The 23,764-nt window shown below is 46.7% G+C and overlaps 1 protein-coding gene across 7 annotated transcripts in view; it reads left to right on the forward strand.

The window, feature by feature from the left end:
* cpne1 (copine I) overlaps positions 1-23,764 on the forward strand; it is a 124,098-nt gene that overhangs the window by 63,450 nt on the left and 36,884 nt on the right. For 2 of the 7 annotated variants that reach the window (XM_070896475.1, XM_070896468.1), the window contains exon 1: positions 18,437-18,512. The exons of 4 other annotated variants lie outside the window; for them this stretch is intronic. The gene's annotated coding sequence lies outside the window, so the exon portion shown is untranslated. Of the gene's footprint in view, positions 1-18,436; positions 18,513-22,479; positions 22,564-23,764 lie in introns of those variants that run through there. One more of the 7 variants, XM_070896474.1, reaches the window with a different exon arrangement.

A 23,764-nucleotide genomic window follows, 5' to 3' on the forward strand; every position in this document is an offset into this window, starting at 1 on the left:
TCAGTTCAAAGAGTGGTGTAAAACACCTTGAAATCCAGGAGCCAATAATTGCAACTGGGGGGACTGTTGATGCTTCAGTCTTTACGGTGGAGGACACTAAAAAATATCCCAACAGTGCATAGTCTAGGGGCTATAGGGGGGAGGAACTTAACACAATCATAATCACTAAGGAGGTGGTATTCAGTAAAATAATGGGAGTAAAGGCAGATAAATCCCCTGGACCTGATGGCTTGCATCCTAGGGTCTTAAGAGAAGTAGCGGCAGGGATTGTGGATGCATTGGTTGTAATTTACCAAAATTCCCTGGATTCTGGGGAGGTCCCAGCAGGTTGGAAAACTGCAAATGTAACACCCCTATTTAAAAAAAAAGGAGACAGACAAAAAGCAGGAAACTATAGACCAGTTAGCCTAACATCTGTGGTTAGGAAAATGTTGGAGTCCATTCTTGAAGAAGCAATAGCAGGACATTTGGAAAAGCATAATTCAGTCAGGCAGAGTCAGCATGGATTTATGAAGGGGAAGTCATTCATGTTTGACAAATTTGTTGGAATTATTTGAGGATGTAACGAACAGGGTGGATAAAGGAACCAGTGGATGTGATGTATTTGGACTTCCAGAAAGCATTTGACAAGGTGCCACATAAAAGGTCACTGCACAAGATAAAAGTTCACGGGGTTGGGGGTAATATATTAGCATGGATAGAGGATTGGCTAACTAACAGAAAACAGAGAGTCAGGATAAATGGGTCATTCTCGGGTTGGCAGTCAGTAACTAGTGGGGTGCCGCAGGGATCGATGCTGAGACCCCAACTGTTTACAATCTATATTAATGACTTAGATGAAGGGACTGAGTGTAACGTAGCCAAGTTTGCTGACGATACAAGGTTGTGAGGAAAAGCAATGTGTGAGGAGGACACAAAAAACCTGCAAAAGGACATAGACAGGCTAAGTGAGTGGGCAAACATTTGGCAGATGGAGTACGTATAATGTTGGAAAGTGAAGTTATTGCACTTTGGCAGAAAAAACTGAGGAGCAATTTATTATTTAAATGGAGAAAAATTGCAAAGTGCTGCAGTACAGCAGGACCCGGGGGTACTTGTGCATGAAACACAAAAGGTTAGTATGCAGGTACAGCAAGTGATCAGGAAGGCCAATGGAATCTTGGCCTTTATTGTAAAGGGGATAGAGTATAAAAGCAGGGAAGTCTTGCTACAGTTATACAGGGTATTGGTGAGGCCACACCTAGAATAATGCATGCAGTTTTAGTTTTCATATTTACAAAAGGATATACTTGCTTTGGAGGCAGTTCAGAGAAGGTTCACTCGGTTGATTTCGGAGATGAGGGGGTTGACTTATGAGGAAAGGTTGAATAGGTTGGGCCTCTACTCATTGGAATTCAGAAGAATGAGAGGTGATCTTATCAAATGGTATAAGATTATGAGGGGGCTTGACAAGGTGGATGCAGAGAGGATGTTTCCACTGAAGGGGGAGACTAGAACTAGAGGGCATAATCTTAGAATAAGGGGCCTCCCATTTAAAACAGATGAGGAGAAATTTCTTAGAGGGTTGTAAATCTGTGGAATTCGCTGCCTCAGAGGGCTGTGGAAGCTGGGTCATTGAATAAATTTAAGACAGAAATAGACAGTTTCTTAACCGATAAAGGGAATAAGGGGTTATAGGGAGCGGGCGGGGAAGTCGAGCTGAGTCCATGATCGGATCAGCCATGATCATATTAAATGGAAGAGCAGGATCGAGAGGCCATATGGCCAACTCCTGCTCTTATTTCTTATGTTCTTATGATGGAATAAATAAGGAGAAATTGTTTCTAGTGACAGACAGTCTGGTATCCAGAGGACACAGACTTCAGGTACTTGGCAAAGAACCTGAGGTGACATGAGAAAAACAAATATTTTACACGGCGAGTTATGATCGGGAACACGCTGCCTGAAAAGGAGGTGGAAGCAAATTCAATAGTAACTTTCAAAAGTGAATTGGATGGGAAAATTAGCAGGACTATAGGGAAAGAGCAGGGGCAGTGGGACTAATTGGACAGCTCTTTCACTGAGCTGTCACGTACACGATGGGCTGAACGGCCTCCTTTTGTAATGTACGACTGATTCTCTACTTTGAACGGTAGAAGACTGGGTGATGTGGAAGAGCAGAGGGATTGAGGGGTTCAAATTCACAGGACATTGAAAGCAGCACGTTAAGTGGCTAACGCCATTTTTAAAAACCTAATGCGAGTACTGGGTTGTATGATCAGAGGTGCTGAGATGTAATTTTGTGAATCTATATATAACCTTAGTAGGACCGCAGTTAGATTACTGTGTGTAGTTTTGGGCTCCACACTATAGGAAGGATGAGCGGGTACAGATTCAGTCTGTCTGTTATTGGGGAATACAAATATAAAGGACTTAAAAACTGAGGCTATTTTCATTACAACAGAGGATTAAGTGGTGATTTGGTAAAGCTGTTTAAAAATTATGGAGATGGGACAAGGTAGTTAGAAATAGACTGTTGCCATTGGTTGAGGGCTAGAACGAGGGGATGTAGACATAAGATTAAATGTAGGAGATTTAGAAGAAAGAGCAGGAGAAATATTTTTGTTTACACAGTGGGTTGTCAGTCTGTGGAATCCACTGCCAGAGTTGGTAATTATAGCGGAGACCATGACAATGGTTAGGAATAGGTTAGAGAGGAGGTTGAAGGCAGGGGATAAAGGGCTACAGGAACAGGGTGGGCACATGGGATTAGGTTACGTCTCGTTTGAAGGATAAACACCAACATGGACTGGTTGGACTGAACGGCCTGTGTCTGTGTTGTGATTCCTATATAATGCAAGAGACTTTCCATAAGGTTCATGCAATTGACATGGAGGAGGCGGTGCAGCAAACAGTAAGATACGGACGGCAGCGCCTCGGGCAGATACGAAGGGGCAGGGAACATGTGGTGGAAGAGCTGTCAGCACCAGGATGGAAACAAAAGGGATGGTTAGCACCTACACTGGGCTCCAGGCAGCAAGTAGTTACTTGGGGGAGAGCAAAGAACAGATAAGATTAAAGGTGGTTGTTTCGTATGATGGGATGTGTATTTTGGCTCTTCATTCAAGGGCCTCCTGAGATGCTGAGTGGAGAAATGAGATGCCTCCTGCAACAGATCTCAGTGGGCCGGTCGATGTGAGGTGTTCCAGGGTCTGGGACCCACAGATCTCAGTGGGCCGGATGATCGAGGTGTTCCAGGGTCTGGGACCCACAGATCTCAGTGGGCCGGATGATGTGAGGTGTTCCAGGGTCTGGGACTTAGGGCCACAGTCGCACTTCGGGCCGTCCCTCACCTTCCCCGTGTGGAGCAGGTGGGCACAGCGTCCGTGCCCCGTGTGGATTGGGTCAAGCACTCGCTGCCCACTGTCTCCGAGGGAAGGCGAGGCCAGGGACCTCTGCTGGTGGGTCAGCGATGAGGCATTTGTTCTTTGTTGCTGGCATCCCACGATTCCGTCCATCTGGATAGTGGGTCGATACCAGCTGCGTGAATATTGGCCGCTGTTTCCCAGAATGGCTGGGGCGAGGGGATTCCAGAGTAAGGGGATTGAGAGTGTCTTCAAGTACAACGGAGAGTCCTGAGTAGTATGGTGTCTCACAGCTGCCAGGAATTGGGGCTTGGTCGTGGGTCCTACAATCCAGAGCTTGTGGTTCATCCAAGAACCAGTGGTATAGGTAAGTGCAGGATGAAGTCCAGCAAATGGAATTTCAGGAGTTAGAGAAACAAAGGGCTTCCAGGGAAGTAATGTCATGATTACTCTCCACACCATGCGTTGGACCGATTGGAGAGAGATTTAGCAGGTCAATGCGTGGCTCAACATGTGCTTTAGGATGAAAGGGTTCACATTCTTGACTCATTGGGACCATTTTTGCGGGAAGGAAAAGACATACCACCTAGGATGGCTTTCACAAAGCAAGGAGGCACCTACATCTTGGCAGATAGAATAAATATAACAACTTGCATTTATATATCACTTTTAACATTAAACGTCCCAAGACGCTTCACAGGAGTGTTATGTCAAAAATTGACACCGAGCCAAAGAAGGAAATACAAGAAAGAAAGCCTTTCATTTATATAGCGCCGTTCACAACCTCAGGACATCCCAGCGCACTTTACAGCCAATAAAGTACTCTTGAAGTGTAGTGACTGCTGTAATCTAGGAAACATGGCAGTTATTTTGTACACAGCAAGCTCCGACAAACAGCAATCTGACAATGACCGGATAATCTCTTTTAGCGATGTTGATTGAGGGATAAATATTGGCCAGAACACTAGGGAGAACTCCCCTGCTCTTCTTTGAAATAGTGTTTTGGAATCTTTTATGTCCATCTGCGAGAGCAGACGGGGCCTCAGTTTAACGTCTCATTAGGAAGGGAACGAGATAGGCTTTAAGGAGCGCCTTAAAGGAGAGAGTGATGCAGAGAGGTTTAGGGAGAGAATTCCAGAGTTTAGGGCTCAGACAACTGAAGACCCGGCTGCCAATGGTGGAGCGAAATAAGTGGCAGTCTCCCAAGAAGCAGAGTTGGAGGGTTGGAGGGCTGGATGAGGATATAGAGATTGGGGGCAGTTGGGAAGGGTTTAACCTATGGAAGTTGGGTGAGGGATAGGTTACGGTGTGGGCTAATGATTAAGAAGAGTCAGGTAACTATAGTAAGGAGGGGAAAGAATGAGCGGAGATGTATTGAGATGAATATCAGGACTGTAAGAAATAAAATGGTGACTTAGACGTGATGGTAATCAGAGAGCCAATAGACGACATGCAAGCCGTGATCTTTACCAACGGATCCATCACAGACCCAATTCACGTCCAGACCGGGGTCAAGCAGGGCTGCGTCATCGCCCCAACCCGCTTCTCAATCTTCCTCGCTGCCATGCTCCACCTCACAATTGATAAGCTCCCCGCAAGAGTGGAACTAAACTACAGAACCAGTGGGAAACTGTTCAACCTTCGCCGTCTCCAGGCCAGGTCCAAGACCACCCCAACCTGTCGTCGAGCTACAATACGTGGATGATGCCTGCGTCTGTGCACACACAGAAGCTGAACTCCAGGACATAGTCGATGTATTTGCCGAGGCGTATGAAAGCATGGGCCTTACGCTAAACATTAGTAAGACAAAGGTCCTCCACCAGCCTGTCCTCGCCGCACAGCACTGCCCCCTAGACATCAAGATCCACGGCGTGGCCCTGGACAACGTGGACCACTTTCCCTATCTCGGGAGCCCCCTATCAACAAGAGCAGGCATCGACAACGAGATCCAACACCGCCTCCAGTGCAGCCTTCGGCCGCCTGAGGAAAAGAGTGTTTGAAGACCAGTCCCTCAAAACTGTCACCAAGCTCATGGTCTACAGGGCCGTAGTAATACCCGCCCTCCTGTAAGGCACAGAGACGTGGACCATGTACAGTAGACACCAAGTCGCTGGAGAAATACCACCAACATCCCCAGCATTGAAGCACTGACCACACTCAACCAGCTCCGCTGGGCAGGCCACATGGTTCGCATGCCAGACACGAGACTCCCAAAGCAAGCGCTCTACTCGGAACTCATCCACGGCAAACGAACCAAAGGCAGGCAATGTTACAAGAACATCCTCAAAGCCTCACTGATAAAGTGCAACATCCCCACTGAAACCTGGGAGTCCCTGGCCATAGGCTGCCCTAAGTGGAGGAAGTGCATTCGGGAGGGTGCTGAGCTCCTCGAGTATCATCGTCAAGAGCATGCAGAAATCAAGCGCAGCGGAAGGAGCGTGTGCCAACCAGGCTCCCCACCCACCCTTTCCCTCAACGACTGTCTGTCCCACCTGTGACAGAGACTGTGGTTCTCGTATTGGACTGTACAGCCACCTAAGAACTCATGCTAAGAGTGGAAGCAAGTCTTCCTCGATCCCGAGGGGCTGCCTATGATAATGAGATATCCTGGGAGTTATTGAAATCTATCTGAAGGAAGAGGATGTGAGAAATCTGTGGAGAAGTGTGTATGTCAGGAGGGGTAGTGTAGGAAAGCTGGGAGTAGGGTATCCCTGTTTATCGGGGGGAGGAAGTAATTGGGAATTGGTACAGAGTCTCTGGGCTGATCTGGGAGATGGAAAGGGAAATTATTTAGTGGTAGGAATATGCTCCAGGGCAGCACAGAATAAAAGCGATGGGGATGGACTGCAGGGTGGGCGGTGAAGGTTTGTGCCAAGGCCCCAGTTATAATCATGGAGGTTTCAAATCTCGGATAGACTGGAACTTGCACTGGGGACAATACGGGAGTTCATCGAACCAATCCAAGAATCTTTTCAACAGCAGGTGAAGGAAATTCACACGGGGCGGACAAGTTTGAATTAGTCCTCAGTGAGGGGAGAGAAATAAACTGAATGCAAAGGAACATTGGGATCCAGTATTCATGAAATCGTTAGTTTTAAGATTGAAATGAGGACGGAGCAAAAGTAGTAAATGATTAGATTTGAGGAGCTGAAAAGCTGCACGAAAGGAATTAAATGGGAAATATTATTTAAAGGGAAGGATGTGGAGAGAAAATAAAGCTTAAAGCAGGTGTGGACTTAATGTTGAGACAGCTTATCTCAAAGGCTGAAGGAGAGTAAAACCAGTGTGGATGAAAAAGGAAGTTCTGGAAGGGATCGGGATGTGACAGATGGCGAAGTATTAGGCTGGACTGATGTGTAGACAGGCATCAGTATGGAAACCAGTTGCCAACAGAATCCCAGAGGGTTAGTGGTTGGCCCTGCGATAAATTATTTAAATATTGTTTTTAAGTTTGTGGATAACACTACATTACAACAGTGACTACATTTCAGAAGTACTGAATTGGCTGTAAAGTGCTTTGGGATGCCCTGAGGTTGTGAAAGGCACTATACAAATGCTCCTCTTCGAAATAGTGGCATTGGATCTTTTACATCTACCACAGAAAGCAGACGGAGCTTCGGTTTAACAGCAGTTCTGACAGTACAGCACTCCCCCAGTACCACACCTCAGCACTCCCAGCCTAGACTTTTGTGCTCAAGTCTCTCGAGTGGGATTTGAACCCACAACCTTCTGACTTGGAGGCAAGTGTGCTGCCCACTGAGCCACAGCTGACCCATGACAAAAGCAAATATAATGTTGTGATGTATAGCTAGGGTATGATTTATAGGTAAGAGGTGATTATGAACTTATACCTGACCTTGGCATCTGGAACAGTGCCTTTGGTTTTGGTGCCTGTATTACAGGAAAGATGGAGAGATTCCAGATTCGGTTACGTCTGATTCCTAAACTCAAGACAGCTGGAGAAAGATTGTTTCACCTGGAACCTCATTCAGTGGGGAACAGGATCATGATCCCTGTATAAAAAATATTGTGTTTGGAAGTTCCCTGTGTAACAAGCATTGTTTGGAAGTTTCCTGTATACAATGCATTGAGTTTAGAAGTTTCCTGTATAAGGAAAGCAAGTTGTGAGAAGGACACGAAGAATTTGCAAAGGAATATAAACAGGCTAAGTGAGTGTGCAAACATTTGGCAGATGGAGTATAATGTGGGAAAGTGTGAGGTTATTCACTTTGGCAGGAAAAATAAAAAAGCAAATTATTATTGAAATGGAGAGAGATTACAAAGTGGTGCAGTACAGAGGGACCTGGGGGTCCTTGTGCACAAAACACAAATAGTATGCAGGTATAGCAAGTAATCAGGAAGGCAAATGGAATGTTGGCCTTTATTGCAAGGGGGATAGAGTATAAAAGCAGAGAAGTCCTGCTACAACTGTACAGGGTATTGGTGAGGTCACACCTAGAGTACTGCGTACAGTTTTGGTCTCCGTATTTAAGGAAGGATCATAGGTCGTCCCTCGAAATCGAAGAAGACTTGCTTCCACTCCAAAAATTAGTTCTCAGGTGACTGTACAGTCCAATACGGGAATTACAGTCTCTGTCACAGGTGGGAAAGACAATGGTTGAAGGAAAGGGTGGTTGGGGAGTCTGGTTTGCCGCACGCTCCTTCCACTGCCTGCGCTTGGTTTCTGCATGTTCTCGGCGACGAGACTTGAAGTGCTCAGCGCCTTCCCGGATGCTCTTCCTCCACTTAAGGCGGTCTTTGGCCAGGGACTCCTAGGTGTCGTTGGGGATGTTGCACTTTATCAAGGCGGTTTTGAGGGTGTACTTGAAACATTTCCTCTGCCTACCTGGGGCTCGCTTGCCGTGTAGGAGTTTCGAGTAGAGCGCTTGCTTTGGGATTCTTGTGTTGGGCATGCGGATAATGTGGCCCGCCCAGCGGAGCTGGTCAAGTGTGGTCGGTGCTTCGATGCTGGGGATGTGGCCTGATCGAGAACACTGACGTTGGTGCGTCTATCCTCCCAGTGGATTTGCAGGATCTTGCGGAGGTAGCGTTGGTGATATTTCTCCAGTGCTTTGAGGTGTCTACTGTATATGGTCCATGTCTCTGAGCCATATAGGAGGGCTGGTATCCCCACAGCCCTGTAGACCATAAGAACAAACTTCCCCCTGGCTATCTGCTGCCATCCTTCACCCTTCTCTCCCTCAATCTCTCTCTCTCTCTCTCTCTCTCTCTCTCTCTCTCTCTCTCTCTCTCTCTCTCTCTCTCTCTCTTCTCCCCCCCCCCCCCCCCCCCCCCCCGGTATATCCCTTACCCCTAAAACCCATGCTGCAAGGGCAGCTACCTGGGCCCACTGCCCATCCCCGAATCAAGACTTACCTTCCAGATTGACCTCCCTGCTACCAAGACCTTCCAACTGGACCTTAGCTTTTCGCTTCCCACTGGACATGGCCGACTCAGCTGCTCCTCCCGATCCCAAACGGCGGCGAGCCTCCGACCACAGGTTTGAGCCCCACCTTGTCTCTCCGCCCTCACGCACAGGCCTTCCTCCGGCGACGTAAGGAAGGATATACTTGCATTGGAGGCAGTTCAGAGAAGGTTCAATAGGTTGATTCTTGAGATGAAGGGGTTGCCTTCTGAAGGCAGGTTGGGTCTGTACTCATTGGAGTTTAGAAGAATGAGAGGTGATCTTATTGAAACATATAAGGTACTGAGGGAGCGCGTCAAGGTGGATGCAGAGAGGATGTTTCCCCCTCATGGTGGAATCTAGAACGAGGGGGCATAGTTTAAGAATAAGGGGTCACCCATTTAGAACTTCTTCTCTGACTGTCGTAAATCTGTGGAATTCTCTGCCCCAGAGAGCTGTGGAGGCTGGGTCATTGAATATATTTAAGGTGGAGATAGACAGATTTTTGAGTGATAAGGGGGAGTGAAGGGTTATGGGGAGCGGGCGGGGAAGTGCAGCTGAGCCCAAGATCAGATCATTCATGATCGTATTGAATGGCGGAGCAGGCTCGAGGGGCCAAATGGCCGACTTCTGCTCCTATTTCTTATGTTCTTGAAAAGAATATTGTCTGGCAGTTTCCTGTGTACAATCCATTGAGTTTGGAAGTTTCCTATATACAATGCATTGTTGGCTAACTAACAGAAAACAGAGAGTCAGGATAAATGGGTAATTTTCCGGTTGGCAAACAGTGACTAATGGGGTGCCGCAGGGATCGGTGCTGGGTCCTCAACTATTTACAATCTATATTAATGACTTGGATGAAGGGACCGAGTGTAATGTAGCCAAGTTTGCTGATGATATAAAGATGGGTGGGAAAGCAAATTGTGAGGAGGACACAAAATCTGCAAAGGGACATAGACAGGCTAAGTGAGTGAGCAAAAATTTGGCAGATGGAGTACAATGTGGCAAAATGTGAGGTTATCCACTTTGGCAGAAAAAATAGAAAAGCAAATTATAGTTTAAATGGAGAAAAATTGCGAAGTGCTGCAGTACAGAGAGACCTGGGGGTTGTCGAAATCTTGACCGCCGAAAAAAATGACTCCGACACTTTCAGCTCCGGCAGAAGTTTCTTTAATTTACTTGCTAGCAAGGGGCAGGTTACACTCAGTCAATGGCTAAGTGAACACCCCCGCAATGGTACAGTTTCACGAGATATTTATACAGTAAAACCCAAGTTATGGCCTCTCCCTGTGTATTGGCTCTGTCTCGTAGTCAGTGAATACAGATAAAGAGTTAATTACTACATCCTTGTCCTGACATGGTTTCCAGATATTTCCTTTTGTCAGGGTTATTAGTTGGCCAGCCGGCCATTACTCCATGAGAGTGTGGTAATGAGCTATTGCCTGTCTTGCATTGTGTCAGGATTGTCCAGTTTCCTAGTCAGTTATCTTTTTGCATCAAATGGATGAGGTCTCTACAAGAGATAATGGCTGGTGGTTTGAGTACTTCGAAAAGGGTGGGGTGACATGGAACTGGTGTCGTATAGACAATAGGATTGTGGATGATAACTGCAATGAAAACTTGGATTAATCTGTAAAGCTTTACACATTTCCCTTATAACAGTTCCCGTGAAATGTGACCCATTTTCACTAGAAAGCTTAGCAGGGATTCTGAAGCACGGTACGATTTCTTTTAACAAACATTTAGCAACAGTAGTGGCATCGGCCTTTTTACATGGAAAGGCTTCAATCCATCTAGAGAACACATCTACAATAACTAATACATACTTGAATCCCATACACATAGGTAATTCAATAAAATCCATTTGTAAATGTACAAAAGGCCCGACTGGATTTGGGTGGGAGGCAGATTCTACTTTTTCCGTCTTACCCGGATTCATTGTCTGACAGGTAACACAATTTTCACAGATTTGTTTTGCGATTGCCGAAATACCTGGTGCATACCAAGTTGCCAAAATATAATCTGCCATTCCCCCTTTGCCTGCATGTGTGAATGTATGAACACATCGGGCAATCCATGGAAGTAAGGATCTGGGGGCCACCACGCGGCCGTCGTGGTGAACCCATATTCCTTCTAGATTTTTATAACATTGATCCTTCGTCCAGGTCACCACCTCCTCCGTACTGGCCTGTGTCTGAAAGGCCAGCATATCATTAATAGTGGGTGGTGGGTCTGAGCAATTATTTTTCCTTAGTGGGAACAATGACACCTGCATCCCCCCTTTTGACAGAGCTGCTAACTTAGCTGCATTATCAGCTCTGGCATTCCCAAGTGCCACCTCATTCGACTGGCCTGTATGTGCTTGGCATTTGATAATGGCAAGTTTCAAGGGGCATTGAATGGCTCGCAGAAGATTTTCCACTTGTTCTGCATTTTTGATAGGGGTTCCTGAAGAAGTCAGGTACCCGCGAATCTTCTAAATTTGTCTATAATTATGTGATACCCCAAAAGCGTACCTGGAATCAGTGTAGATATTAACTGTTTGTCCTTCAGCCAGAATACAGGCTCGAGTTAATGCAAACAATTCGGCTTGTTGGACTGAAAAGGAGTCTGGAAGAGAGGCTGTTTCGACAACATTAAACTGGGTTACAATTGCATAAGCCGCTCTAGGTTGGCCCCTATCATTTCGTAGGGCTGATCCGTCAACATAGTACACTAGATCAGGGTTACACATTGGTATATCTGTTAGATTGATATGTGGTTTAGTCACTAATTTGGTTACCATTTCACATGAATGGGGTTCGCCGTCTTCTTCCGTGGGGAGTAGAGTGGCTGGATTTAAGGTAGTGCATCTTTTGATAAGGTTCGGATTTGATAACAGTTCGACCTCCTATTTAGTGGTTCTTGCAGAGGTTAGGTGTTGGGTGGCACACTTAGTAAGTAAAATCTCGACAGAGTGTGGGATATACAAAATGGTCTGATGATTTAGAATTATTGTCTGAGCCTGTTGCATAGCATAATAAGCTGCTGCCAACGAAGGAAGACATCCTGGTAATCCGCGTGCCACTGGGTCTAGTTGGGTACTGAAATACGCTACCGGTCGCTGCCTGTCCCCATGTAACTGAGTCAAAACAGATTGTGCAAAACCCGACTTGTGATGCACAAATAAGTTGAATAGCTTAGTGTAATCTGGTAATCCCAAGGCGGGTGCTGAAGTGAGGGACTGTTTAAGGTTCTGGAAAGCATTCCGGGATACCTCATTCCAAATCAACTTCTCTGGTAGTGCGGGTATGGACATGTCTAACAATCTCGGAATAACTCATAACCCATTGCCGGCAGTATCCTGTCATGCCGAAGAGGTGTTTCATTTCTCTCTTGGTTACTGGTAATGGGGCAGAGCAGATTGCTTTTACTCGGTCTTGTGTCAATTGTCTCGTATCTCTGACCAATTCGTGCCCTAGATACCGAACCTTTTCTGAGACAAATTGTAACTTTGCCTTTGACACCTTGTGTCCTTTCGAGGCCAGGGCTTTTAATAACACAAGGGAGTCCGTTTCGCAGGCCAATTTGGAGGGTGAGGCGAGCAATAAGTCATCAACATACTGCACAAGTGTAGAACCTGCTGGTAAAATTACATCTTCCAGATCCCTCTTTAGGCATTGTGAGAATATAGTAGGGCTCTCGGTAAATCCCTGCGGGAGTCTTGTCCATGTATATTGTCGTCCTTTATACGTGAAGGCAAACAGGAATTGAGACTCTGGGTGAATGGGTATTGAGAAAAATGCTGAACACAGATCAATTACTGTGTAATACGTTGAGGATGCCGGAATACTGGCAAGTATAATTGCCGGGTTGGGTACCACCGGATAAGTTGGGAATACAGAATGATTCACAGCTCGTAGGTCTTGGACAAATCTCCATTTGTCACTATTGGGCTTCTGCACCGGAAAGATCGGTGTGTTACATGGACTTCTAGTTGGAACGATTATTCCCTAGGCCAGCAGGGACTTAATGACTGGCTCGATACCTTGTTCTGCGGCTGGGGACAAGGGGTATTGGGGCTTCTTGGGGAGTGGGGCGGTTGAATTGATCGCTACCTTATATGGTTGGGCGGTGAGCATCTTTCCTACTTCATTAGCGTGTGTAGACCATAGTTGCTCTGGAACCTTAGCAAGAAGTTCTACTGTACTTTGTTGTAATGGGAAGCTAGTGGCTGAAAGCATCCTTTCTTCTAAGACAGCATCGAAGTATATTTTCCCATTCAACTTGACAGAATAGCCTCCCCCCCTTTCATGTTGCCCCAAAGTTCCATTAAGTGTGTGCCATTCCTCTTGTACTGGGGATCCTTGCATTCTTTTAACCATTCGTCCCAAATCCTGGGGCTTATGTGTGCCTGCAACCGCAAGGGTGCAGTGTGGAACGCTCCCTTTAACCCTAAACAAGCTCTGACTGTGGGAGGATAATTCAACCCCTGCCGCTATGCCTTCAGGTCCGATAAAAATTTGTTCGATCATCAATTGATGTTTCTGGTGCAGGAATGGTTGCTGAAAGATTTGTGCTGTAGCGTCTGATCCCGTGTTGTCACAATATGCTGTGCAGTGTAATGTTTCGTACCAATTTCCCAAGGTTTGAGATTTGAGGTTGTCTGTGATTAACCTTGTTACGCACCAATATGAACCAACCAAATAGGATAATGTTTTGCTTAGTGTGGGGTCCAAATTTTTCCAGGCATACAATATGGGAGTTGTGGGTTGAAGTAGTGGATATGCGCCACATTTATCTATGGGGACTTGAACCTCCATACCGGCAGTGGAACAGAGGATCGCGGCACTCATTTTACATAATAGGTCACGTCCACACAGATTCACTGGAACCTCCTTAGACAGTAGGAAGGAATGATTATCTTCGTAATCTTCTAATTGTACATTGATAGGGTTGGAGAAAAACATTTGCTGCGCGTGTCCAGATAGTCGAATCACTGAGGTTTGATTAGTGGAAGTGGGAATTCCCCTCGTATCCTCCCTTGAAAGGACCGAATAGGTGGCACCAGTATCCACTAGGAATGGGATATCCTTTCCTTGTATTCGTATTTTTACTTCAGGTTCTCCTATGGCATTTAACGAAACGACGGGTAGCTGTTTGTTCGCAGCACTCGGGTCTGGGATTGGGCGTCATTGATCATTATACGGGCAATTTGGTTGCTGGCCAAATTGCTTTTGATTCTGTGATCCAAATGGATCTTGAACAGAGAAATTAGTCTGAGGTCTAGCATGTACCTGGACTTGGGTCGCATACGGGTTGGGTCCTGGAGGGGGAGGGGGTGCTCTATTACCTGCCTGTTGAGTCCAATCATCATTTGGTTGTTACTGTTTTGCCCGGCAATTTCTAGCCCAGTGTCCAATCTGACCACAATTGTAACAGGTATCATATTGTTCCCGCCCTGCACCTCCTCTCCCTCTTCCCCTGAAATTTCCTCCTCTGCCTCGCCCTCTTCCTCTACCCTGGGGGGGGCTGTAGGACGGTGTCACCGTGGTGGGTGTTGTTGGAGCTGCTTGTTCCACAAACACGGTGACCTTGCTTTTAGATTCTCTATTTCGCTCTTGTATGTCCTTTAACATAGATACAACCTTGGATAGCGATTCCTGTCGCCATCCGAGACAAACTAGTTTAAAGGGATCTCCGAGTTTGGGTCGTAGCCTGTTTACCACGGCGCTGATCATAGGAGCTTCTGCCTCCTCTGTTTTCATGCCTGAACATTGGTTCATGATTTCTCGCACTCTTTCTACATAATCCTCAACATCCTCCTCCTTTCTTTGTGTAGTTTCCATAATTTTGGACCAATTCGTTTTTCTTGGGAACACCGAATGTAAGGCTTCCTAACATCTTTCCCAGAACCCCTCTCCTGGCTTCGTGCTGGGATCTGCATCTGGAGCCTCTCGATGGATTTTAAAATTTTTGAATTTTATCTCGTTCGGCAAATTTCGTGTCCTTTAACCATACTTTCAGTAAGATTTGACCATCTAATATACTGGGTTCGTGGCACAAGATGATCACTTTTAACTAGTCTATGGCCTTTTCAGTATTGGTTTTAGGGTCTGCCAATCCTTCCACAATTATTCTTAACTCACTTGGTGACCATGGTCGATAAATAGGGACCGGAGCCCCCCCCAGAGAGTGGACTGGGAAAAAGTCTTACTGGGTATGCAGATGATGATGGCTCCAGGGCACTGGGCCCTTGTCCACGGGTAAGATTTCGTGTGCCACCTGCAAGGCCGTCATGGTATTGATTCCCTTGTGACTGATCTATTTTTCTTGCAGCCTGCATTGTTGGGAGCGGGTGTTACCCCATTTCCCTGTGCTCCGGCCCGAGGATCGTCTCCTCCTTGTTGGCCTGGAGAGCCCCCCAGGGGTGGAACATACAGCGGTGGTCGATGGCTGTAGGGAGTCCAATCCTCGTCCCAGTCCTCATTCTCATCTTTTTCCCAACCCTTAGGGGCACTTGGTGAGTGTGCCTTTGTCTCTTTAGCAACCATAACAGATGGATGTTTGCTGTGTCGAGGGCGATTCACCTGCTCTACTCGTTCATCCACCTGCTTTCTCCCTCTAGTACACTGCTTGCTAACTCTTAGGCTCTTCTCGTGTCATTCCTCAGCTTCCCTTTTCCAATCTCCAAACGCTGACCAATTCACTTTCTTTTTACCTCTTCTACCTGGGTCTCTGTCTATGAGGCATTCTTCTGGACATGTTATTCTCTCTAAATTGAATGAACCATCGGGTGGAAATGGCCTGTTTTCACCCTTAGTCCACTTTACCCATTCTCTTAGGTGGTCAATTGAAGACTGACCACAATTCTGGAGCATAAAATGGGCTGGCTGGGGTCCCTTTTGGTGGTGGTTTACTTGCTCCAGCCCCCATTCTGGATGATTAAGATTTTCCACAGTTTCTGTTCTCACAATCCTTTCGGCCAACCGAGTTCTCTACGCCCACTTCTCCTGGCCGTTACGTGGCCTGAAAAGGCTCTTAATTCAGGCTCAGTCTGGGTGTGTGAGATATGTTGGCACGAACCAACCATAGTTGATCAATCAGTTACTGTTTCTTTTCTTAATCAATCCTTGTTTTTTTTTTCCGAATCACAATTTTCCCTAGTGACTCTTCCCGTTTCTTTAATGGCAATGTCGCACAAAGGTATTGCACACAACAGTATAACAAGGACAACTAGGACAAACAATATTCACGCGAGTACACAAATCATAATCTCTAAACTCTATCTAAACAAATAATCAATTCTCAGTCTGCGTTGTATGCCACTACAGACCGAGTCCTTAACTTATCCTAATAAAACTTATAAAACTGATAAAGCTTATGGTTCCATTACCCTAACTCTTATCACATAAGAACCTTCGATCGATTGCGCTTCTTTTTTTTTTCCTACTCTTATCACATGAGAACCTTTTCCTAATTAAAAACAATTAACTCTTATCACATAAGAACCTTCGATCGATTAGCGCTTTTTTTTCCTACTCTTATCACATAAGAACCCTTTCCTAATTAAAAACAATAAAAATCTTATCACATAAGAACCTTTGATCCATTAGCGCTTTTTTTTTTCTAATCTTATCACATAAGAAACTTCAGGAACCTTTTTCGATTGACTAGCGCTGTTTCTACCTTACCTGCTGAAACCTTCCCCGGACTGTTTTGAGATTTTTCCAGAACCCATTCCCTTCTGCTTGCAAGCTGAGAAAGAAATGGTTAAAAAAAATAACGTTAGCTTTTAAATGTCGAGTCTTGTAGATTGCAGTACCTCCCCTGTGGACAACAGATTACATAGGCGATTCAACAGTGAAGAAACCTCTTGTGAGCAAAAGGCTCACCTTGTTTGGCCACTGAAGCCTTTCACTGGAGAGGCACTATGCCTGTATCCATTTTACTCACAGGACAGAGAGTATGCATCTCGGTGGAACCTCCAAGAAGTAACTGTCGAAATCTCGACCCGAAAAAAATGACTCCGACACTTACAGCTCCGGCAGAAGTTTCTTTAATTTACTTGCTAGCAAGGGACAGGTCACACTCAGTCAAGGGCTAAGTGAACACCTCCGCAATGGTACAGTTTCACAAGATATTTATACAGTAAAACCCAAGTTATGGCCTCTCCCTGTGTATTGGCTCTGTCTCGTAGTCAGTGAATACAGATAAAGAGTTAATTACTACATCCTTGTCCTGACATGGTTTCCAGATATTTCCTTTTGTCAGGGTTATTAGTTGGCCAGCCGGCCATTACTCCATGAGAGTGTGGTAATGAGCTATTACCTGCCTTGCATTGTGTCAGGATTGTCCAGTTTCCTAGTCAGTTATCTGTTTGCATCAAATGGATGAGGTCTCTACAAGAGATAATGGCTGGTGGTTTGAGTACTTCGAAAAGGGTGGGGTGACATGGAACTCCTGTCGTGTAGACAATAGGAGAGCACCATGGTGGGTGGGTGGGGGGGGGGGGGGGGGTACTTGTCTCAGCATGACTTGTCTCCTAGCTGTCTGATGGCCATCAGCCATCTCAAACCAGGTTTAGCTGTTTATGCAAGCCGACTGCTTTTATGCAGAAAGTTCTGGAAGGACCAGGACTCCATTTTGTTATATATATATTGCAAAGGGCACACAAATACCGTGTGGTATCAGCTTAGATAAAAAAAATACATTTCCACAGGGTCCTTGTGCATGAAACACACAAAGTTAATATGCAGGTACAGCAAGTAATCATGAAGGCAAATGGAATGTTGGCCTTTATTGTAAGGGGGATAAGAGTATAAAAGCAGAGAAGTCCTGCTACAACTGTACAGGGTATTGGTGAGGCCACACCTGAGTACTGCATACAGTTTTGGTCTCCGTATTTAAGGAAGGATATACTTGCATTGGAGGCTGTTCAGAGAAGGTTCACTAGGTTGATTCTGGAGATGAGGAGATTGACTTATGAGGATAGGTTGAGTAGTTTGGGCCTATACAGATTGGAGTTCAGAAGAATGAGAGGTGATCTTATCAAACCATATATAATGAGGGGGCTCGACAAGGTGGATGCATGGAGGATATTTCCACTCGTGGGGGAAAACTAAAATAGGGGACATAGTCTTAGAATAAGGGGCCACCCACTTAAAACTGATCTGAGGGTTGTAAATCTGTGGAATTCCCTGCCCGAGAGAGCTGTGGAGGCTGGGTCATTGAATATATTAAGGCGGAGATTGACAGATTTTTGAGCGATAAGGGAGTAAAGGGTTATGGGGAGCAGGGCAGGGAAGTGGAGCTGAGTCCATGATCAGATCAGCCATGATCTTATTGAATGGCGGAGCAGGCTCGAGGGGCCAAATGGCCAACTCCTGCTCCTATTTATGATATTGTTTCGAAGTTTCCTGTATAAAGAGCATTGTTTTTCAGATCCCTGTATGCATTGCACTGCTTGGAGTTTCCTGCATACAATGCAGTGTGTTTGGAAGTTGAGCACCGGTGTAATGAGCTGCTGTATTTGCAGCCGGGCTGGGGATTTGTCGCGGTGTGCGCGCGGCTCTAGAAAGGCGGAAGTTAGATTTGTGAGCGTGACTTTGATTGACAGGGAAATGGACCAATGGCTCAGGCCGGTTCCTCAATAGCTGCCCAATGACAACTATGGGCGGGGCGGGGCGGGACTAGATGTATCTCCGGGTGGAGCTGGGCCGCGGGACCGAGGAAAGGCAGAGAGAGCCGAGACCCTGACAGAGCGGCACCCTTGTACTGTGGTTGTAAGTGTTGCAGTTACATTGATACACTGGCTGTTGGTGGCATTGAGTGTTAAACTGATACACTGGGTTGCATTGTGATCCAGTGGGTGTTCGCAACAGGAGCTGAAATATTCCCTCGAGCCTGCTCCACCTTTTGATAAGATCATGGCTGATCTGTGACCTAACTCCATCCACCCACCTTTGCCCCATATTCCTTAATACATTTGGTTTAACAGAAATCTATCAGCGCTAAAATTAACAATTGATCCAGAATCAGTTGCCATTGCGAAAGAGAGTACCAAACTTCTACCCACTGTGCATACAAGTGTTTTCTAACTGCCCCCTAGTCCTCGACTCTTTCTTCCCCCCCCCCCCCTTATTAGTTCCCCTTAATATCTTGAAAATTTTTATCAAATCACCCCTTAAGCTTCTAAATTCCAAAGAAACACCCCTAATTGGTGTAAACCTAACCCCTGGAGTCTGGGTATGATTCAGGTAAACCTACGCTGCACTCCCTCAAAGGCCAACATATCCTTCCTCAGGTGTGGTGCTCCGAGCTTGTCACAGTGCTCCAGGTGTGGTCGAACCAGGGCATTGTACAGATGCAGCATAACTTCTACCGCCCTGTTTCTGGTCTTCTAGATTTCGAGGCAGCATCCCATGAGGCTTTCTGATTATTTTCTGTAGGTGTGTTACACTGATACGATGGGTGTTGCAGTGCAAGCCGGTGTCCAGGGCCCAAGCTCTAAACCTGGCTCTTTCACTGTGCCGTTAGGCAATGATCACACAGTCCAGCCCATTTTTTGCCATTGCCTCAGTAAATGTGCCTGGAATTGTTCGATCATTGTGTTTCTGGGCTCGGTTCTGTACTCGGGCTGTTTATACCATGCAAGCAGTCTGAGCTGCTCAGCATCTGGGAGGAGAGACACAAGCTGCTCCTTTCTAAAGGAGGTGACCAGTGAGCCTTTCCCTCTGTTTTGTCGTGTAGGTAAAGGCTGTCGAGGGTGATTCAACATCTTCTGATGGAGCTGTTGAAAAGTGAGCAGTTTGCTGTTTCCTGGTTATGGGAGGGGCTGGAGAGCAGGTTGTGACCTGAAACAGTGTCTGCAGGGAGAGATGGTGTGTGCTGTACTATCATCATGTGTTCACCGGTGTGTCTTGGACAGGATTATCTCCAGCCTCTGCACCAACTGGCTTTTTTGAAAGTGATGGTTATATATCTGTAAATGTGAACGAGTTTCTGGGGAAAGCTGTCCAGGAGGAGAAAATTGGAACTTGCTCTCGGCATTATTAGTTCAGTAACATAAAGCCTTTCCTCCCCACCCTCTCCCCACTGCCCCCCTGCACACCTCACCTGCACCAGCAGCAACACTGTACACAAACTGGAACTCTATACATAAACTGTGCTGCTCCACCCCACCCAGCTTACTGATGTCGTCTAATCTCTCCACGACCTCATTCCAGTCTCTCCCCTCCCCACACTACAGTGCCTCCAGCCTCGCCTCGCTTTCTGAACATCTGATTGGCGTGCTCTTCCCTCTTGAGTCAGAAGGTTGTGGGTTCAAGTCCCATTCCAGAGACTTGAGCACAAAATCTAGGCTGACACTCCCAGTGCATTGCTGAGGGAGTGCCGCACTGTTGGAGGTGTCATCTTTTGGATGAGACGTTAAATTGAGGTCCCGTCTATTCTCTCAGGTGGACGTAAAAGATTACATGGCAATTTGCCCCGAGTGTCCTGGCCAATGTTTATCCCTAAATCAACATCACTAAAAAACAGATTATCTGGTCATTATCACACTGGTGTTTGTGGGAGCTTGCTGTGCAAAAATGGCAGACACATTTGCCTGCACAATAGTGACTACACTGCAAAAGTAATTCTTTGTCTGTGAAGCGCTTTGGGACGTCCTGAGAATGTGTTTCATATTTGTGTTTTTCTTTTCTTGCTAAACTTCTTGCCCTTCTTTAAAACAGCTTCTCAAAACTTATCTCTCCAACCATGCCTTCTGTCACCTCCCAAGTGTTTCTTGCTTCTTGTGTCCACTGAATCCCCAAAAGCTGCTGCATGGGAAGGAGATGGACTGTGTGTGATTTTTATCATACTGACATCACACACAAGCGATAATGCATTTTATACAATCATAAAGAAAGACTTGCATTTATATAGCGCCTTTCACGACCACTGGATGTCTCAAAGCGCTTTACAGCCAATGAAGTACTTTTGGAATGTAGTCACTGTTGTAATGTAGGAAACACGGCAGCCAACTTGCACACACCAAGCTCCCACAACAGCAATGTGATAATGACCAGATCATCTTTTATTATGTAGATTGAGGGATAAATATTGGCCAGGACACCGGGGATAACTCTCCTGTTCTTCTTTGAAATAGTGCCATGGGATCTTTTACGTCCACCTGAGACAAACAGAGTCTCGGTTTATCATCTCATCCGAGAAATGGCACCCCCGATAGCGCAGCGCTCCCTCAGCTGGAGTGTCAGCCTCGATTTTATGTGCTCAAGTTGCTAGAGTGGGACTTGAATCCATAGCGTTCTGACTCAGACGAGTGTGCTACCCACTGAGCCACAGCTGACACTAAGCTGACATAGAGTACTGAAGGAGGCTGTTCAGCCTATCCTGCCTGTGCCAGCTCTTTGATGTTATCCATTTCGTCCCACTCCCCCTGCTCTTTCCCTGGAGCCCTGCACATTTTCCTCTTCAGATATTTATCCAATTTCCTTTTTGAAGGTTGCTATGTTACAGATTTATAAACTAATGGAGAGAGCATGGTTTTATTCTTCATGAAATACAGTGGCCTTTTAAAGCTGGCACTGATCTCCTGGGCTGCCCAGGCCTGCCTCCCTGCAGAGCAGCTCGAGTTACCGGTTTGATCAGTGACTCAGGATGTTTACCCGGAGTGAGCACATCTCCCGTCTAACTCTCGGAGAAAGGGTGGAGTGCACCCTGCTCATTGAGCAGCTGGCTTGCAGTGCAGTTTAAATATAAAGCAGATGCCTGCAGCTATTGGTGTATCTCGGTCATCATTTATTCCTCTTTTATGCTTTAAAAATGAGCATTTCAGGCAGACATTTTGTGTCGAATTCTCTCCAGTATGGAATGCTGTGAGCAGCACTTCCAGTCCATGATATCACTGGGTAGGGCGTGGTTCTCACTGTCTGCTCACAGGCTGCTGTACTCATACTCTCTCACAGGCACACACACACTCATACTTTCTCTCTCTCTCTCTCTCTCTCTCTCTCCTCTCTCTCTCTCTCTCTCTCTCAGGCACACACACACCTCACTCACTCTCTCTCTCTCTCTCTCTCTCTCTCTCTCTCTCTCTCGGGCGCGCACACACTCTCTCTCTCTCTCTCTCTCTCCTCTCTCTCTCTCCTCTCTCTCTCTCTCTCTCTCTCTCTCTCTCTCTCTCTCTCAGGCACACACACTCACTCACTCACTCTCTCAGGCACACACACACCTCACTCTCTCTCGGGCGCGCGCACACTCTCTCTCTCTCTCTCTCTCTCTCTCTCTCTCTCTCAGGCGCACGCACACTCTCTCTCTCTCTCTCTCTCTCTCTCTCTCTCTCTCTCAGGCGCGCACACACACACTTTCTCTCTCTCTCTCTCTCTCTCTCTCTCTCTCTGGCACACACACTCTCTCTCTCTCTCTGGCACACACACTCTCTCTCTCAGGCACATACACACACTCTCTCTCTCTGGCACACACACACTCTCTCTCTCTCTCTCTCTCTCTCTCGCACACACACACTCTCTCTCTCTCTCTCTCTCTCTCTCTCTCTCTCTCTCTCAGGCACACACACTCTCTCTCTCTCTCTCTCTCTCTCTCTCTCTCTCTCTCAGGCTCTCGCGCTCTCGCTCTCGCTCTCTCGCTCTCGCTCTCTCTCTCGCTCTCTCGCTCTCTCGCTCTCTCGCTCTCTCGCTCTCTCGCTCTCTCTCTCTCTCAGGCACACACACACTCCTCGCTCTCCCTCACAGGCGCACGTGCACACACCGCACACATTCATCATCATAGTCGGTCCTTCAAAATGGAGGAAGACTTGCTTCCACTCCAGAAGTGAGTTCTTGGGTTACAGTCCAATACGGGAATTACAGTCTCTGTCACAGGTGGGGCAGACAGTGGTTGAAGGAAAGGGTGGGTGGGGAGTCTGGTTTGCCGCACGCTCCTTCCGCTGCCTGCGCTTGATCTCGGCGATGAGACTCGAAGTGCTCAGCGCCCACCTGGATTCTCTTCCTCCACTTAGGGCGGTCTTTGGCCAAGGACTCCCAGGTGTCGGTGGGGATGTTACATTTTATCAAGGAGTCTTTGAGCGTGTCCTTGAAACGTTTCCTCTGCCCACCTGGGACTCGCTTGCCGTGTAGGAGTTCCGAGTAGAGCGCTTGCTTTGGGAGTCTCGTGACAGGCATGCGGACAATGTGGCCCGCCCAATGGAGCTGGTCGAGTGTGGTCAGTGCTTCGATGCTGGGGATGTTGGCCTGGTCGAGGACACTGACGTTGGTGACTATGACAGACAGACACTCACTTGCATATGCAGATTGGAAAGTGTTATTGATGGGGTAGGGTTGGATCGGGATTTCAGCAGGTGTAGAAGGTGTAACTGCTGTCATTGTGTTTGAGTAATTGTGCGTGAAGTTGGTGTGATGCAATGCAATATATCTGCATCTTTTGCAGAACTTGCTGTGAAGGGGAAGGAGGTGCAGGGTTTGTAAAACAGGTTCTCATTAAGTTTGTAGTGCTCATGCTCCTGAGCAGCGAGGAGATTTTTGAAAGACAGCAGCATGTGCTCAAACAAACCTGTGGGCAGGTCCCTGCACAGTGAACCATCCTCAAACATGGCCTCCTACACATTCTCACAAGCAAGCAGTACCAGTCTGCGCTCCATAGAAGTGCAATGTTACAACTTGCGACCTGTTGCTAGACTTTAGCATTCACATGTTAGTTGCTGGCAGGGGGAGAGGGAGGAGAGTGAAGCAGACTGGGCTTCATGACTGGAGCTTCAATATTTTTTTTAATAGGGAAGCAAACTGGGACGTATAAATAACTTGTGTCTCCAGCCTCCCGGGGCAGCCCTCGCTGGGTTACTCTTGCCCCGACCTGGCGGGGTCTGTTGGTGGAGACTGTTATGAAATGTTGGGTATTCTCTGAGCTACTATTGATTTTTACCCATTTGTACACGGACTTTCGCCTGTGGTTTCAAACAGCTCTTGATGCTTGGCTGTGGGTGTTGTATTGAGCTGTGGAGTCCCAATCCTGCTGC

This window comes from Pristiophorus japonicus, chromosome 12, assembly GCF_044704955.1.
Source record: "Pristiophorus japonicus isolate sPriJap1 chromosome 12, sPriJap1.hap1, whole genome shotgun sequence".
Lineage (NCBI taxonomy): Eukaryota > Metazoa > Chordata > Chondrichthyes > Pristiophoridae > Pristiophorus > Pristiophorus japonicus.